The sequence below is a fragment of the Papio anubis genome, chromosome X (assembly GCF_008728515.1).
Source record: "Papio anubis isolate 15944 chromosome X, Panubis1.0, whole genome shotgun sequence".
NCBI classification, from domain to species: Eukaryota; Metazoa; Chordata; class Mammalia; order Primates; family Cercopithecidae; genus Papio; species Papio anubis.
Window position 1 is genome coordinate 58,317,326 of NC_044996.1, and position 20,701 is coordinate 58,338,026.

The window sequence follows — 20,701 nt, forward strand, 5'->3', positions numbered from 1 at the left end:
AAAAAAAAAAAAAATGGAAAAAGAAAGGAAAAAAAAAATCCTGGAAGATAACATCAGAAAAACCCTTCTAAACATTGGTTTAGGCAAAGACTTTATGAGCAAGAACCCCAAAGCAAATGCAACAAAAACAAAAATAAATAAATGGACTTAATTAAACTAAAAATATTCTGCACAGCAAAATAAACAATCAGCAGAGTAAATAAGACAACCCACAGAGTGGGAGAAAGTCTTCCCATTCTATACATCCAACAAAGGACTAATGTCCAGAATCTACAAAGAACTCAAACAAATTAGCAAGAAAAAAAATCCCATCAAAAAGAGGGCTAAGGACATGAATAGACAATTTTCAAAAGAAGTATACAAATAGCCAACAAACATGAAAAAATGCTTAATATCACTAATGATCCGGAAAATGCAAATCAAAACCAGAATACAATACCACCTTACTCTTGCAAGAATGGCCATAACCAAAAATTTAAAAAAAAAAAAAAAAAAAAGATATTGGCAGGGATTTGGTGTAAAGGGAACACTTCTACACTGCTGGTGGGAATGTAAACTATTACAACCGCTACAGAAAACATTGTGGAGATTCTTTAAAGAACTAAAAGTAGAACTACCATTTGATCTAGCAACCCTACTACTGCGTATCTTCCCAGAGGAAAAAAAGTCATTATTCGAAAAAAAATACTTGCACACACGTGTTTATAGCAGCACAATTCGCAATGGTAAAAATATGGAACCAGCCCAAATGCCCGTCAATCAATGAGTAGATAAAGAAATAAAGAAACTGTGGTGTGTATACACCATGGAATCCCACTCCATTATAAAAAGGAACAAAATAATGGCATTTGCAGCGAACTGGATAGAATTGGAGGCCGTTATTCTAAGTGAAGTAACTCAAGAATGGAAAACCAAACGCTGTTCTCAATCATAAATGGGAGCTAAGCTATGAGGATACAAAGGCATAAGAATGATACAATGGACTTTGGAGACCCAATGGAAAGGGTGGGAGTGGGGTGAGGGATAAAAAACTATAAATTGGGTACAGTGTATACTACTCGGGTGATGGATGCACTAAAATCTCACAAATCACCACTAAAGAACTTATTCATGTAACAAAACACCACTTGTTCCTCAAAAACCTATGGTAATAGAAAATTGAAAAACAAGTTTTAAGTGTATTATTGGAACACAGAGGTGGAAATATGAAAGGTTTGATCCTACCATATTTCAATTTGATAGGTTTTTAGACCTCATTGTTTTAAAATATAAATATTTTGACTTCAAATGTATAAATTTATTTTTATTTTTGATACAGAGTATCATTTTGTCACTCACACTGGTGTGCAGTGTTGCACACACGACTCACTGCAGCTTTGACCTGCTGGGCTCAAGTGATCTTCCTGCCTCAACCTTCCATGTAGCTGGTACCATAAGTGTGGACGACCGTACCCAGCTAACTGTTTGATTTTTTTGTAGAGATGGGTTCCCATTTTGTTGCACAGGCTGTTCTCCAACTCTTGGGCTCAAGCAATTCTCTTGCCTTAGTCTCTAAGAATGCTTGGATTATAGGTGTGAGCCACTACATCTGGTCATGAATTTTTAATAGGAAATGAATTTCAAGAATAGCCATTTAGCCATGTTAAGAACTTGATACATTGTTTATCTAGTCCAATTAAACCATGTGAAGTTTCAGCCTTCGTTGGTGGTTTCCCGTCTTTATTTATACCAAGTTTAATTTTTCATGAACAATATTTGAAGGTTTAACTTTAGTTTATATTCATAATAAATTCAGTATAATAATAAACTTAACATTCAAAAATAACAATTTTAGCCATTACAAATTTTATTTAATATGGATTAATAGTACCAGTAATATTCATTATGAATATTTATAGGTTATACTTATTAAGGCACAGAGCATTAGCATGATAATGTCTTCATGAACAGTGTAAACTCCAAACCTCCACAAGACCAATGATAGGAACAATACTTACCAATGAGTGACCTCCAAATTAAGAACTAAGGATGAGTAAAACTTTTCCAGTTTAATAAAAACTAGGGTGGCACAGATAGAAAAAGTGCTCCAATCAAAGGCTCAGAGATGAATGAGTGCATGTTACATCCTAATTTTCTGCTATTGTACTTTTGCTTATATTTTTTTCTTCTACTTGTAATTTCTTTCCTCCTTCTTTCCATTTCTTGAGACCCTTGGCCTGTTATAAGGAAAACTCGAATCATTTCCAGTGGGATGCTTTTTATATTTGAAAGAAGACATGACTATTTTTTATTTGCTCGATGTAAGACTGCAAGGTGAAGTAGATATTAGAAACAAGACAAAGTAGATAAGATTATTAGGGGAATGGGTGGATCTGCTATTATTCTGGTAGAATTTTTGTTAAATAAACACAAATAGAATAAAGACAGATCATATGCAGTATTTAATTTGTGTCTCCTGCTCAAAATAGATAGAAGTACATTTGTCTTTAATTTCGTGCAGAGGGTTTTGAGTTAAATGAGCTTCGATACACTGTATCACCTTTTTGTTAAATTGGGAGTGAATAAATATGGTACTTTTATCTTCATTGTCAGTGGTTGATTAACTTGGTGATCCTAATTTAATATTTTCCTTAAACAGAGCTACAAAGACTGTATCAGTCCAATCTGAAGCAAATTTTATGTTTCACTGAATTTGGCCAGGCAAATAGAATTCTAGTGCAAAAGATACACATGTTCAAATTCATGATCTGAAACTTATATGTATACTACTTATTAGAAAGAGAACTAAATAGGATATAATATACCTGCAAGTTTTATAACCCAGAGATTAGGTGTTTTTCATAAAAGAATAAGTAATAGTCCTTTATTATTTTATTATGTACTTGGATAGAAGTAAAACAATCAATTATTCTGCAAATAAGGTTATTAGTGGACCTACAAGAAGAATATATTTGGTTAATAAAAACATGGTCACTTACATGCATTGTCTTTTTTAACTTTTGTTAATTCCTCAAAATAAATTAAGTTGAAATAAGTTATTTTGCTTTGATGTCTTCTAAACTTGATCACCATATCTGAAGCCACTATGCAGATGAGTAGAAAATTCAATGATTTAAATAGTGTAAAATTCGTGAGTACTGCTCTCTCATAAATTGTAGCAGCTTTAATAAATAACTCTATAGCTGTTTTTCTATATTCCATATGACTTCTGTGCACATCCAGAGGACATCACTTACTATGCAACGACTTATATGAACATTATAAGATCCTGATGTACACCTGAGTCTTAAAATAGTATTCTCTTCAGTTTATATCACAGGTCCCAGATGGCTTGACTTAATTTAATTTTACAGCTACCTTCTTGAGAGAGTATATTAAAGCCAAATAATCCTTCAATAGAATGAGAGAGCAATGAAGTTCACAAATAGAACTACACCACTTTAGCTGGGAATTATATTTCCACATGAATGAATTTCTGAGTTGCAGTCAAATTTGAATTTAAAAACATTGTGAACAACATGTCCTTTATGAGAAAAGAGTCCCTCGTTTCATTAAGAAAATGGTGCACAATATTGGTTATATATATATGTACTAAATCATGTCTCTAATTAAGATCCCAACCTAAAACAGATTTTTAGAGAAGTTTGTTGACTTGTATTTTTTTAAAATGGTACAGTACTTTCCCTCTTGAAAAAAGCCTTTGATTCCTGTAGCTGAACATCATCTATGTATGATTGTTGCAGTATCATCTTTGCATGGTTATTGATATTCCTGCTGTTGATTAAAATTTAGTTAGTTTTTTTTTTTTTTTTCTTTTTTTTTAGTTAACATAAAATATATGTCTTCAGGCCTCTTTGGCCTTGGTCAGGAATGTATAACAACTGAAAAAGGTTCAGACAAGAGATCAGTAATTAGGCACAGCTTGTAAAGCCAAGTTCAGTCTACTATTGCTCCTAGGGATAGGCCAATGATTGACATTGCAGTGAAGGAATCTCAGAGGTGGTTCTGCAGATTATAATCAAACTGCAAATACAATTAGTAGGTAAAGCTCATGGATTAAATTTTAAAAATCTGTTGAGCAGGAAACATTCTCAACTACAAGCTGAAGAGGGTACCTTATTGATAAAAGTTAACAACTTAGAATTTTTATGTGATCAATACTACATGTCAGTTAGATTTCTAGTTTTCCATAGTAGTGAATGGTGGCTTTTATTCCTTTTTTTGTTGTCATTCTCTTTACCTTTTTCTTCCAAAGCAACCCATTATAAAGTGAAGTGTGTTGCATACATCATTTCAAATTTTGGTTCAAATGTGCATATGTTTTTTCATTGGGGGAAACGCCATAATTAAGACTTTGAAAACAGATATATTAGAATTTTACTAAGTTCTAAATAAGATGGCATTGATTGGTTTATCTAGATGTACAATAATTAAATTATCTACATACATCTGTATATATACTTACAGCATTATAAGAGATACAATCTACCATAATTATAGAATATAAACTTCAAAGATATATTAATTCTTTAAATGAATCCCAATGTTTGTAGAACCACATTAAAAGTAAACATCAAAGTGCTACTAAACCTTCCCTGCATAGCGTGTACAAATGGTTGCTTGTAGGAAGTTAGTGATCTTTGCCTAATGTTGAGACTGACTCAATTTAACAAATATTTCCTGAAAATACTGTAAAAAGGACATAAAGATAAAAATAAAAATGACTATGTCACTAAGTATAATGAGTGCAATAAACTGTTTACATAATGTATGCTACTAAGATTCAGAAAATAGAGAAATGATATTAAGTTATGGGAATAGAAAAATTTCAAGGCTGATGAATTTCAAATGAATTTTGAAGGATGTATTGGCAATTGGCATGTAGAAATACAGAGGGACATTTCCACAGAGGAAAAGGCATGGTGAATGATCAGCAATACAATGTAATACAAATTGGTAGAAATCGATTACTGAATGTACACCAAGACCGCTATTCTGTGAGATTTTGAATACCAAAGTTAGAAGTATGTAATGATTGAGAAGACTATGAGAAGTCATGGAAAGTTTTGTTTTGTATATAATGGTGAAGAAATGTTTTAAAAGTACATTTTGGGATCATTAATCTACAAATAATGGTAAAGTCAATTGACAGAGAATCCAAATGAAAGGGCCAGCGTGCAAGCTAAATCAATGATGCAGTCAGCCAGGAGATAAAGAACACATAAAATAGAGTAGTTGTAATGGGACTGGAAAGAAGAGGGTACATTTGAAAAAAAAAATTTTTTTTCAGTATAGGCACAGTTTTATTTAGAATATCTTCTATTCATGGTTGATTGAATCCACGAATGCCGAAGCCACAGATATGGAGGGGCAACTGTGTAAAACAGTGTGTCTCATTTCCACATAAGCTTATGAGTAGAAACATATGTATTAGGATAGGAATTTAATTTGTAGAGAGAAATAATTTATCTTAGGTATTAGTTTGAAAAAAACATATATATAAAAGTAAATAGAGAATTAAATACAGAACCTATTTCTGGGCATTCATGTAAATAAGAAATTTCCACCAAAACGGAATGTTCATGCCTCCTGCTTAGTTGACAATAACATGGTAATAAAACACATTTATTAAATGCCTAGTTACTTTTGAAGATTCCAGAGATGAGTCAACAAGCATGGTTATTGGCTTCTATGACCTTGTTCTTTTGAAGACAAGTTCTAATCTTACGTTTTTTGTGCCCTTTTTTTTTGCACAGAATCTAGAAGATAGACACCAAGTAAATTTATACTGAATGAATAAAGGAATGATTGAAGATTAAGATTACCAAAGAAAAATTAAATGTTTTAACAAATAACGTGATTAAAGAATTGATACTTTGTTACACATCATTTTTTCAAACCCTTAGGTAAAGCTTTCCTGTTCAAAAGTACCATGACCGCCCACTGTGCTCTGGAATGACACTAGAGGCTGCTGATACAATCTGGTCACACCACTCTGTGGTCTCACAGGATGGTTTGAGAGAGCAGGTCTCCTTGGCACCAGGCCTGCTTTTCCCTCACACTAATTAAATGTTAAGGATTCCAAGGCTAAAAAAAAAAAAAAAAAAAAAAAAAGAATTGATACTTTGTATTCCATATAGAAAAAAGAGGACAATGTGAATAATGTAGCATGTTTCCTAAAGAAAATTAAGTTCAACCCCAACTGCTTAAGCACCTCTAGAGAGCCCCATTGGTCTTGTCCTCACAGCACAGTTTGAAAACCACTAATCTACACAATAATACACACTGAGAGTATAACTGAAGACAGAGAAGGAAAGCTTCTTGTGATTTTGTAGTGTGTAAGTATAGTCTTACCTGTAAGACTATAAGGTATCCATCACCATAGGATAACCAACCATTTTCCTGATGGGTGGAATATATTCTGCCTAGAATCATGGGGAAACTGTGCAAAATAATTTTTGAGGCTCTTTCTCACCAGTTGATTCTCAGCTCTCTTAGGAGAAGACAGGAATAACTACTCTCAGAAACATTTACATTCTAAATATCAGAGATTATTGTTGTCTGATACTAATATTGGAATTATGTGGGAAAACAGCTCAAGATTTGGCAGGTGAGTTGTTTTATTTTATATGGGACTCCAAAATCCTATGCCTTTTATAAGGGCTTGAATACAAGGATATGCAAAATACTCAAAGAAAACACCTTAAGACTACATATCACCAAGTCTTTCTTCTAACTACACTTTGAATTTCACACCCTTGAATTCCAAATGTTTGCAAACATTTTCTGACCCAACTGAATTCCATTTCAAAGTATCTGCTTGGCTCCAGCTTTTGTAAACATACGATGAAAAAATTTAAGGTAGTAGAAACTATAGTACATGACAAAAGCGATATAGGAGATAACAAAAAGAGAGAAGTAATGTGACTCTGAGATTTCAAGTTAGGGTTACTAAAAAGATGATGGAGCCGTGAATGACAACAAAAAGAGGAGAGCCTTTGGGGAGATTATTAGAGAGTAATTTCTCTTTTCAACAAGTATTATGCTTACATAAATTCTGTAGATATATTGGCAAAATTATTTCAGACAACGATTAGCCACCTCTAAGGACAAGACACTTAAGGGTGGGAACAAAAAGTTAAATATTTTTGCGGTATAATAATTTGTTGAAAATTCAGTAGTTTCTACTGTCAGTCATGGCCAATGAAATAAATTGGATTAGAGTAAAAGTTCTCAACCAAAGCTGACTGCCAACTTCCAAGCAGTACACTTTATGCTTTGACGTTGTCTATTTTAATAAAATGCCTAGATAGATATATATTTTAACAGTATGTAGTGAAATTCCTTAAGCCTTCATTATCGGAATAGAACTGTCATTCATATTGTCAAGTCATTAAGAGAAGGCTGAGCAATAGCAACCAAGACAATGGCTATTTAAGATTTCAGCTTATAGTATGAGGACACACTGATAATATTAATGATAGCTATTATTAAAACCAAGTGGTTGAGAGGGTGACCTCTGGAGTTGAACTTCTGCGTTTAAACTCTGGCACTACCCTTTATTATGTGTGAGCTTGGGTAATTTTTAATTAATCTCTGTGAACCTCAGTTTCTTTATCTGTACAATGAGAAGAATAGTAGTAACTACCTCATATGTGATATTGTCACAATTAAATAGAATAATACATACAAAGCAAGCATCAGTAATGCTCCAGAAATGTTTGGCTTAGGGTGTAGTGCTACACATATGCTACCCTGTACAGATTTATGTCCTGTGAATGGATAAATTGAATGAATCAATTTTTTTTTTAGTTACATAGTATACAGGAAAACCAAATTAGCATGGTCTTCATGATGTAATACATGTGACACTGCATGCTCTGACACGGGATGAAGTCATTCTTTGTTCTGCTACATAAATAGATAATACCCAGTAACATTGATTGATCATTTACTATATGCCAGGAACTGTTTTAAGAACTATGAATTAATTCAATGTCACGGTGATATTCTGAGGTAAAGTTCCTATATCAAGTGAATAAAAAGAAACACAGAGAAGAAATATACCTAATATTAGTGAAAATAAGACCGAAAATTTGAGCGCTGGAAGCCTGACTTCACAGCCAATGTTCTTAATTACTACATGAAATTGCATCTCATTCAGAAAGGTTTTCTCAAACCTACTTACACATTATGCAGTGTTACATACAGTTCATGACCAACCAGTTAAAACTAACAGTTTAAAGTATTTATCCTATTACCAAAAAAAAAAAAAAGTCAAAAGCAGATGCATTTTTTAAGTCATGTATAAGTTCTATCTATTAATTACAACAAAGCCTCTATTTGTAAGCAATAAAAAGAATTAACTTAAATTGTTATATTAACTTGAAAGTAGAATGCAAATTCATGTATATGATGATTGCTTATCTGAAAATCTGGTTTAGTAAACTACTTTGCTTTGTATGCCTCATAATTCAAACCCTCTTTAACATCTCATTTAAATGTAAGATGTATTTACTTTGAGGAAGACCTAATGAGATCTTGTTAAATCCCCTTACACAAAGAGATGCTTTTTATGTAAATTCAAAGGATGAAACTTCCTCTAAGTGTTCTACATTTTCTTGCATGCAGCTTCTGTCAATCTCAAGCCATTCCAGTTTCTGAGGATGCATTATAATAACCACATTCTTTAAAAACTCCAATGTCTCCAAACTCAGCAATTAGAATTCGAGAGGTGTTATTGTAATTCTAAATCTTTGCATCTACTCCTTGTCTACATCAACAATACTCAAAATTATAATGAACACAGTGAAGAAAGCGCTAACAATGGACTTTCAATTGCCAAAAATATATATTTTCCTTATTTTCTATTGTAAGTCTTGTAATATCTTGGTTGTGAGTTTGTTTGAGACTTTGGAGGTGTTATTAAACCTAATGTTCTCAAATACATACAAGCAAGAAAATGTAAGTAACTACATATATCTCTATTTGCATTGCCTTTTCCTTAGTCCTCGTTTCAGCCTGGTCTGGATTATTAAACAGCACTATCAGATTTTAGGGACTATCTTTTAGTCTTTGGTATTTCTCATTGTTATTTATATGATATATTCCCTCTCTTAATAAGGCAGGCTGATTAAATGTACTGTACTCTTAAACTACATTTTTAAAAAGTGGAGTATTTGGAAGATGTAGTTGTTATTAATCAAACCGAACACTGGATGGCAGTCCTAACTAATAGTAGAAGCAAAAGCTATTGATAGACTAGGAAGAACTGATTCAAAGTAATACTCTCGGCAGTTTAAGTTTCTTGCCACTTTTAACAGCTGGAAAGTCAGCAAAGAACTTTGAACAAAGATGGTGACAGGATCAGAGTGTTAAAAATAGCGAGCTAGCCTGGCATCATCATGAATATGTGAAACTTGCTTTTCAGTTCACTTGACAATGTTGTGCACCAGAATCAATTTCGGAAGTTTTACTCCAATTATGATGCTCAGTCTTAGACCACAAATTAGATTCACCTACTTTATTGTCATCTAGAATCCAGTTTGGGCTGGCAATATAGCTAGCGTGACTATAGTCTGATGTGAATTACCCTCAATAACTTTTAAATATGCTTGATCCCCAAAATGTAATCCTGGTGGTTTCCTTTCTGGTTTCCTATTCATCTTCCAACTTTATAACCAAGATCGCTCAAATGGAAAAGAATATATTCATATATCTGATTTTTATGTCTGTGAGGAATGCTTTCTTTTGGAATTGAGGTAAAAGACATTGGAATGCTTCAGATATTTCTATGCATGTTCATAGTACAGAGCTGGTGCATGGATATTGGAGTAAAATTGACCTGACCTTGAATCCTAAGTTTGCCACTAACAAGCTAGGTAAATGGAGGTAAGTTATTTCATCTCTCTGGTCCTCAGTTTCCTCAACTGTAAACAGATGAATCTGTAAAATAATAGCTTTTCATAGATTTGGTGTGTATTTTAAATACAATTATGCATGCAAAGTATTTCAGATGATCTTGGATACACAGCATATGCTCAAGGAGTGTTAGCTATTATTGTTATCATTATCGCCATGATCAGCTTCACTCATATCATATATTCATTTTTTATGAATATTTTGTTAAATGATCTCTTAGACAGTTAACTAAAGGTATTTGTTACTCATTTAAATTCTTAAATAACTAAGATTGAATGGCAGTAAATATGAAATTGAGAGACAATAACTTGGAAATCAAGGAATTGATAATAAAGAATAAATTATATATTTTTATTTTTTCCTCCATATATTGTTAAATGAACGCACTGACTCTGCCTCTAAATTTCGGAAGGATGAACCATTGTTATATTGGTGAAGAGCACGTTCTTCTCCTTTAAAATAGGTCTGTTTCAGATACTTTTGTTAAGATTCTTGTTTTGAGGAGGAGCAGTGAGATAAAATACATTTTGTGTTGCTTACCATTAAAGCCTTCTGGATTGCAAAAATTCTCACTTATGAATTTACTTAATATCTAATTCAACATGTACAGAAACACAAAGAAATATCGTAAGGCTTTCACGAGCCATGCAACACAATGTTATTAATATCTTCTAAAATACTATTTCTGCCTAGAGTTGATATTAAGTTTACCAGATTAATGCATCAAAAATACACCTTCCTTTCTGACTCAACATTATCATTGTCTTCTTAATGAAGAAAATATTTTCTTTGCGCTATGAAAACTTTTGTGGCAATAAGTAATTTTAGGTGATTGTTTTGTAGTTCTGGAATAAGAAACCAAGTATTTAGTGATATTTTTAAAAATTCAATCTAAGTAAGGACTCTAGAAATCACATGGACATTTCTTGTTCTAACATTCAAAACAAGAAGCTAATACCCCTGCTTCCAGGTTCATGAGGAATTCATACATATACACACACATAATGAATGTATTTCCTGAGAGCAAACATGTTAGCTCAAGTGTATAGATGCATGAGATAATCATATGAATAAAACAGACAAAAATTTAAAAGTCCTGGCTTGAATTTTATTAAAATCTGGAAAGATTATTTATTATCCAGCTTACAGATGTAGTGAGGGGTTAACCTAGATTCTAGTGCCACCAACAAAAGGGAAAAAAACAAAAAACAAACAAACAAACAAAAACCCAGACATTTGAAATCTATAATTACAAAAAGCCAGTTTTCAATCCCTGCCTTGAGAAAGTTTCAGCTAACTTAGTACTTATCTAGGAGTAATTTACTTTTGAACAAGAGTAACTCTAAAAAATTAGTCAATGCTATATTGAAATATAACAAACACCATGAAAAATTTCATGTAAGACTTGGTAAGGAAATTATTACTAAATATTTTCATTTCCTTAGTGGGCCTCACTCACAAATGCAAGAAAGCAAATAAGGAACTAAAATATTTTGCCTCTGTAATATATGTTAAGTATATAAGTAGTTGTTCCCATGACAAATGCTTATCTTTTACAAACTTGTAGGAGTGGGTAAAGGACATGAGAAGATATATCTCAAAAGAAGATATACAAATGGCCAACAAACATGAGAAAAAAATGCTCAACATCATGAATTATCAGAGAAATGAAAATTAAAACTACAGTAAAATACCAATTTAACCCAGCCAGAAGGGCCATTGTTAAAAAGTAAATATATATATATATATAGGCATGGATGTGCTGAAAAAGGAATGCTTATAACACTGTTGGTAAGAATGTAAATTAGTACAGCCTCTATGAAAAGCAGTATAGGGATTTCCCAAAACACTAAATTTAGATCTGCCATTCAATTCAGCAATCCTACTACTGAGTATCTACTCAAAGAAAAAGTCACTTTATGTAAAAGACATCTGAACACATATGTTTATTGCAGCACAAGTCACAATTGCAAAGATATGGATTCAACTTAAATGCCTATCAACTGATGAGCAGGAAAGAAAATGTGGGGATTGAAATGGCACATAGGAGGCACGACCAACTTGCAGCTCCTGCTCGAATGGACAGAGCAGCATGTGGAGACTCACATCATGAACTTTGGCTCCAAGAACTACCATAGGAACATACCAGGAAAGCCGAGAGAATCCACAGACCCTTGGAATGAACTGAATCCCTTCTACAGGCTTCCTGAGATGTCAAAAAACTGTGAGTCTGCTTGCTTTCTTAGTTGGGAGGCTTGTGGTTTTGGGCAAGTTCTCAGTCCTGGCCACTGGCTGCCTGGAAATAGACTCGGTGCTGTTGGGGGAGCATTATGGGAGTGAGGCTGACTTTTAGGACTACAGGCTATATGGAAGCAGGATGAAGCCTGTGACTGCCAGCTTTCCCCAACTTCCCTGGTAACCTGTATAACATAGAAGAGGCAGCCATAATCCTCCTGGGAATTTAACTCCATTGGACTGGGAATCACACTCCATCCCCCACAGCAGCCACAGCAAACTCTGCCCAAAGAGAGGCTGAGCTTAGACACACCTATCCCTGCAACCACCTGATGATCTTTATCCATCCACACTGATAACCAAAGAAAAAGGTCATAATCTCTTGGGAGCTCTATGGCCCTGCCCACCACCTGAGAAACCTGAATACTTAATCACATGTCCCCAGGGCAAGTTTGCATCCTCCTTTTAGGACTGTAGCTGATTCAATCTTGAAAGTGCCACCTCCTTGCTGGAGATTAACCAACACAAAACCAGCAAACTAGACAAAACCACAACCAAGGATCCTCAGAGAGTCCACTTCACTCCCCTCCTGCCTCCACCAGAGCAGGTGCTGCAAGACGTGAGGATAAACCATATCACGGGACTCTATGCAGACACTCCTCAGTATCAGCCTGGAGCCCAGTAGCTGTGCTGGGAGGCTAGAACCAGAAAAGCAAAAATAATCACTACAATTGAACTCTCAGGAAGCCCCATTCCTAGGGGAAAGGAGTGAAAACCACATCAGCAGCCCATGAGCCCCAGATCTTCCCTCTGACATAGTGTACCAAAATGAGAGGAACCAGAGAAACAATTCTGGTAATATGACAAAACAAGGTCCTTTAACATCCACAAAAGATCATGCCAGCCAGCAATGGATCTAAACCAAGATGAAATCTCTGAATTGCAAGAAAAAGAATTCAGAAGGTGGATTATTAAGCTAATCAAGGAGGCACCAGAGAAAGGTGAAGTCCAACTTTAAAGAATCATAAACATGATACAGAATATGAAAGAAAAATTATTTAATGAAACAGACAGCATAAATAAAAAACAATCACAACTTCTGGAAATCAAGAACACACTTAGAGAATTGCAAAATGCACTGGAAAGTCTTAGCAATGGAATCAACCAAGTAGAAGAAAGAACTTCAGAGCTCAAAGACAAGGGTTTTGAGTTAATCCAATCTGTCAAAGCGAAGAAAAAGGAATTTTTAAAAATGAACAAATCCTAAAAGAAGTTTGGGACAATGTTAAATATGTATGCCTAAGAATAATTGGTGTTCCTAAGGAAGAAGAAGAATCTAAAAGCTTGGAAAACATATTTGAGGGAATAATCAAGGAAAAGTTCCCTGGTCTTGTTGGAGATCTAGATATCCAAATATAAGAAGCTCAAAGAACACAAGGGAAATTAATCATAAAAAGATCATCACCAAGGCACATACTAATAAGGTTATCTAAAGTCAAGACTAAGTAAAGAATATTAAGAGCTGTGACGCAAAAGCATCAGGTAACCTATAAAGGGAAATCTATCAGATTAACATCAGATTTCTCAGCAGAAACCCTACAATCTAGAAGGGATTGGAGTCCTATTTTTAGCCTCTTTAAACAAAACAATCATCAGCCAAGAATTTTGTATCCGGAAAAATTAAGTTTCATAAATGAAGAAAAGATACAGTGTTTTTCAGGCACATATATGCTGAGAGAATTTGCCACTACCAAGCCAGCACTACAAGAATTGCTAAAAGGAGCTCTAAATCTTGAAACAAATCCTGAAAATACACCAAAATAGAACCTCCTTAAAGCATACATCTCAAGGGACCCATATAACAATAACACAGTGACAAAAATACAAGGTATTCAGGTAACTAATATCACCATGAATAGAATAGTACCTAACATCTCAGTACTAACATTGAACGTAAATGTTCTAAATGCTCCACTTGAAAGATAGACAATGGCAGAATGGATAAGAATTCACCAACCAAGTATCTTCTGTCTTCAAGAGACTCATGTAACACATAAGGACTGACATAAACTTAAGGTAGAGGGGTCCATGCAAATGGACACCAAAAGGAAGCAAGAGTAGTTACTCTTATATCAGACCAAACAAATTTTAAAGCAACAACAGTTAAAAAAGACAAATAGGGACATTATAAAATGATAAAATGACTAGTCCAACAGGAAAATATCACAATTCTAAATATGTATGCACCTAACACTGGAGCTCCCAAATTTATAAAACAATTACTACTAGACCTAAGAAATGAGATAGACAGCAACACAATAAGAGTGATAAACTTCAATACTCCACTGACAGCACTAGACAGGTCATCAAGACAGAAAGTCAACAAAGAAACAATGGACTTAAACTCTACCTTACAACAAATGGACTTAATGGATATATATGGAACATTCTACCCAACAACTGCAGAATATACAGTCTATTCATCAGCACATGGAACATTCTCTAAGATAGACCTTCATATGATAGGCCGCAAAACAAATCTCAGTAAATTTAAGAAAATCAAAGTTATATCAAGTACTCTCTTAGACCACAGTGAAATAAAATTGGAAATCAACTCTAAAAGGAACTCACAAAAACATACAAATGCATGAAAATTAAATAACCTGCTCCTGAATGATCATCTGAAAAGCACAAATAGACAATCTAAGGTCAATTCTCATGGAACTGGAGAAACAAGAACAAACTAAAGCCAAACCCAGCAGAAGAAAAGAAATAACAAAGAGCAGAACTAAATAAAATAGAAACAACAACAACAAAAAACACAAAAGATAAATAAAACAAGAAGTTGGTTCCTTGAAAAGATAACTAAAATTGATTGACTATTAGCTAGATTAACCAAGAAGAGAGAAGATCAAAATAAGCTTAAATAGAAATGAAATGAGAGATACTACAACTGATACCACAGAAACACAAAAGATTATTCAAGGCTTCTATGAACACCTTTATGCATATGAACTAGAAAACCTAGAGGAGATGTGTAAATTCCTGGAAATATACAATTCTCCTAGATTAAACCAGGAAGATATAGAATCTCTGCACAGACCATAATAAACACTAAGATTGAAATGGTAACAAAAATTTGCCAACAAAAAAAGAGTCCAGGACTAGACAGATTCACAGCTGAATTCTAACAGACATACAAAGAAGAATTGGTGTCAGTCCTGCTAACACTATTCCAAAAGATGGAGAAAGAGGGAATTTTCCCTTAATAATTCCAAGAAACCAGTATCACCCTAATACCAAAACCAGGAAAAGAAACAACAAAAAAAGAAAGCTACAGACCAATATTCCAGATAAACATTGATGCAATAATTCTCAAAAAAATACTAGAGAAACAAATCCAACAGCATATCAAAAAGATAATTCTCCATAATCAAGTGGATTTTTTTTTCTAACAGGGATGCAGAGATGGTTTAACACACATAAGTCAATAAAGGTGATACACCACATAAACAGAATTAAGATTAAAAAAATCACATGATCATCTCAATATATACAGAAAAAGCATTTGAAAAAATCAAGCATCACTTCAGGATTAAAAACTTCAGCAAAATTGGCATAGAAGAGACATAACTTAAGGTAATAAGAGCCATCTATGACAAACCCACAGCCAACATTGTACTGATTTGGGAAAAGTTGAAAGCATTTCCCCTGAGAACTGGAACAAGACAAGAAAGCCCACTCTCACCACTTCTATTCAATATAGTACTGGAAGTCCTAGTCAGAGCAATCAGACAAGAGAAAGAAATAAAAAGCAATCAAACTGGTATAGAGTAAGTCAAATTGTCACTGTTTGCTGAGGATATGGTCGTATACCTAGAAAACCCAAAAAACTCATCCGAAAAGCTCCTAGAACTGGTAAATGAATTCAGCGAACTTTCAGGATACAAAATTTATTTACATAAATTAGTAGCTCTGCTATACACAACAGTGACCAATCTGAAAATCAAATCAAGAGCTAAATTCCTTTCACAATAGCTGCAAAAGAGAAAAATGAAATAAAATACTTAAGAATATGCCTATGCAAGGACAGGAAAGACCTCTTCAAAGAAAACTACAAAACACTGCGGAAAGAAATCATAGATGACACAAACAAATGGAAACACATCCCATGCTCTTGGATGGGTAGAATCAATATTGTGAAAATGACCATACTGCCAAAAGCAATCTACAAATTCAATGCAATTCCCATCAAAACACCCATCATTCTTAAAAGAGCTATAAAAAACAATCCTACAATTTATATGGAACCAAAAAAGTGGCCTGCATAGCCAAAGCAAGACTAAGTGAAAAAAAAAAAGAGAGAAAGAAAAAATCTGGAGGCATTATATTACCTGACTTTACTACGAGGCTATTGTCACCAAAACAGCATGGTACTGGTATAAAAATAGGCACATTGACCAGTGGAACAGAATAGAGATCCCAGAAGTAAACCCAAATACTCACAACTAACATATATTTGACAAAGCCAACAAAAACATAAAGTGGGAAAAGGACACCCTATTCAACAAATGGTGCAGGGATAATTGGCATGCTACATGTAGAAGAATAAAATCGAATCCTCATCTATCATCCTATACAAAATTCAACTCAAGATGGATAAAAGACCAAAATCTAAGACCTGAAATCATAAATATTCTACAAGATAACTTCGAGCAAACCCTTCTTGACATCAGTTTAGGCAAAGACATCATGACCAAGAATCCAAAAGCAAATGCAACACAAACAAAGATAAATAGATGAGACTTCATTAACCTAAAACGTTTCTGCACAGCAAAAGAAGTAATCCACAGTATAAACAGACAACTCACAGAGTGGAAGAAAATCTTCACAATCCATACATCCAACAAAAAGCTAATATCCAGAATCTACAAGAAACTCAAATGAATCAGTAAGACAGAAACAAAGAATCCCGTCAAAATATGAGCTACAGATATGAATAGACAATTCTCAAAATAAGATAATACAAATGGCCAACAAGTATATGGAAAAATGCTCAACATCACTAATGATCAGGGAAATGCAAGTAAAAACCGCAATACAATACCACCTAATTCCTGCAAGAATGGCCACAATCAAAAAATTTTTAAAAAATAGACGTTGGCAGGGATGTGGTGAAAAGGGAACACTTTTACACTGTAGGTGGGAATGTAAACTAGTACAACCACAATAAAAAACAGTGTGGAGATTCCTTAAAGAACTGAAAGTAGAACTACCGTTTGATCCAGCAATCCCATCACCAGGTATCTACTGAGGGGAAAAGAAGTCATTATACAAAAAAGATACTTGCACACGTATGTTTATAGCAGCACAATTCACAATTGCAAAAATATGGAAACAACCCAAATGTCCATCAGTCAACCAGTGAATAAATGAATAAAGAAAATGTGGTGTGTGTGTATATATACACACACACACCATATATATACAATGTGGTTTGTGTGTGTGTGTATATATATAAATACCACATTTTGATAGTATTCATATATAAATATATACACACCATATGTACACAATGTGGGGTGTGTGTGTGTGTATATATATATATACCACATTTTGTTAGTATCATACACACACACACACACACACACACACACACACACACACTGGAATACTACTCAGTCATGAAAAGGAACAAAATAATGGCATTTTCAGCAACCTGGATGGAACTGGAGGCTACTATTCTAAGTGAAGTAACTCAGGAATGAAAACCCGAATATGGTATGTTCTGACTCATATGTGGAAGCTAAACTATGAGAACCCAAATTCATAAAGAATGATACATTGGAATTTGGAGACTCAGGGGAAAGGGTGGGGGTGGTGATGGATAAAAAACAACACATTGGGTACAGTGTGCACTGCTCAGGTGATGAGTGCACCAAAATCTCAGAAATCACCGCTAAAGAACTTATTCATGTAACAAAACACCACCTGTTCCTCCAAAACATATTGAAGTAAAAATATAAAAATAATAAAATGTGGTGAATACTATAGAATGCTATTCAGCCCGAAGAATGTGTTTTGCAGCAACTTGAATGGAACTGGAGGCCATTATTCTAAGTGACGTAACTTAAGAATTGAAAACTAAATATCTTTTGTTCCCACTTATAAGTGGGAGCTAAGCTATGGGTATGCAAAGATATACAGAGTAGCATAATGATCATTGGAGACTCAGAATGCAGAAAGGTAAGAGATGGCTAAGGGTGAAAAATAACATATTGGGTACAAAGTACACTACTTGAGTGATGGGTGTGCTAAAATCCTAGACTTCTCTACTATACAATTCACCCATGTAACCAAAATCCGCTTGTACCTCTAAAGCTATTGAAATAAAAAAATTTAAAAACAGTATTCCTATATGCGTTCGAATTAATACTTTTTATCTTGTTGTGCATGGTAAAGTAGTAAATGGAATCTGATTTCTTTTACTCAGTGTGTGTGCACACCTGTGTGTCTGTGTGTGTATGTGTGTGTGTGTGTGTGTGCGCGCGCGCACATGCGCACGTGCGTGTGTCTGTGTGTAGGGAACAGTAAATATACTATATTAGGGGATATGACAAATGTTCCATAGATGCTATATATGTTTAAATGACCATTTTGGTTACCTTTAAATATAGTTCTTAAAAGCTAGAAAATACCTATTACTATCATTTTTTGTTCTGAAGATTACATCAAAGGAACATTCTAATGAAATTAGTCTCAAGGGAAAATCAAAGACTTTTAAGAAGACAAATCAAATATTTTAAGAAGATAGTTTTACTACAATGTGTTTGTTGGTTTTAATCCTCTGAGTTTTTAAGTATACTTATTTTATCTCAAATATAAGGCCTTCAGAGTTTCCAATATACAAATAAGCAGAATTACTATTAAATATAGTGTCCAAAATGGGACATTTTTTAGAGTGAAAAGAGACTCAATTAATCATAGTGGCAGAATAGCATGCAAAGGCGAGACCTGCACCAAGCAAACTAGGAAATATGTTTACTATAACTAAAAGCTGGGGATAATTAAATTAATGACTAACTTACTAGTTACTCGTTTTTCTCTCCCAGTAAGCCAGTTTTAACCCAGGGATGTCTGTCTTTTTCAAGTCCATGACAAGCTAGATCACAAACTTCTTTTGGGTGGGAATCAGGTTTAAAACTTTCTTTGTACTCATAGCCTCTAAGTGAGTACAGCGGGATAAGAACTGAATAATACCAATAATGAAAAATACTTGCTATGGGGCAAGCAATGTTCTGGTTTTTTTTTATTTTTTTTAATTTTTTTATTATACTTTAAGTTCTAGGGTACATGTGCACAACGTACAGGTTTGTTACATATGTATACTTGTGCCATGTTGGTGTGCTGCACCCATCAACTCGTCAGCACCCATCAACTCATCATTTACATCAGGTATAACTCCCAATGCCATCCCTCCCCCCTCCGCCTCCCCATAATAGGCCCCGGTGTGTGATGTTCCCCTTCCCGAGTCCGAGTGATCTCATTGTTCAATTCCCACCTATGAGTGAGAACATGCAGTGTTTGGTTTTCTGTTCTTGCAACAGTTTGCTGAGAATGATGGTCTCCAGCTGCATCCATGTCCCTACAAAGGACACGAACTCATCCTTTTTTATGGCTGCATAGTATTCCATGGTGTATAGGTGCCACATTTTCTTAATCCAGTCTGTCACTGATGGACATTTGGGTTAATTCCAAGTCTTTGCTATTGTTAATAGTGCCGCAATAAACATACATGTGCATGTGTCTTTATAGCAGCATGATTTATAATCCTTTGGGTATATACTCAGTAATGGGATGGCTGGGTCATATGGTATTTCTAGTTCTAGATCCTTGAGGAATCACCATACTGTTTTCCACAATGGTTGAACCAGTTTACAATCCCACCAACAGTGTAAAAGTGTTCCTATTTCTCCACATCCTCTCCAGCACCTGTTGTTTCCTGACTTTTTAAGGATTGCCATTCTAACTGGTGTGAGATGGTATCTCATTGTGGTTTTGATTTGCATTTCTCTGATGGCCAGTGATGACGAACATTTTTTCATGTGCCTGTTGGCTGTATGCATGTCTTCTTTTGAGAAATGTCTGTTCATATCCTCTGCTCACTTTTTGATGGAGTTGTTTGTTTTTTTCTCATAAATTTGTTTGAGTTCTTTGTAGGTTCTGGATATTAGCCCTTTGTCAGATGAGTAGATTGCAAAAATTTTCTCCCATTCTGTAGGTTGCCTGTTCACTCTGATGGTAGTTTCTTTTGCTGTGCAGAAGCTCTTTAGCTTCATTAGATCCCATTTGTCAATTATGGTTTTTGTTGCCGTTGCTTTTGGTGTTTTAGACATGAAGTTCTTGCCCATGCCTATGTCCTGAATGGCATTACCTAGGTTTTCTTCTAGGGTTTTTATGGTTTTAGGTCTAACATTTAAGTCTCTAATCCATCTTGAATTAATTTTCGTATAAGGAGTAAAGAAAGGATACAGTTTCAGCTTTC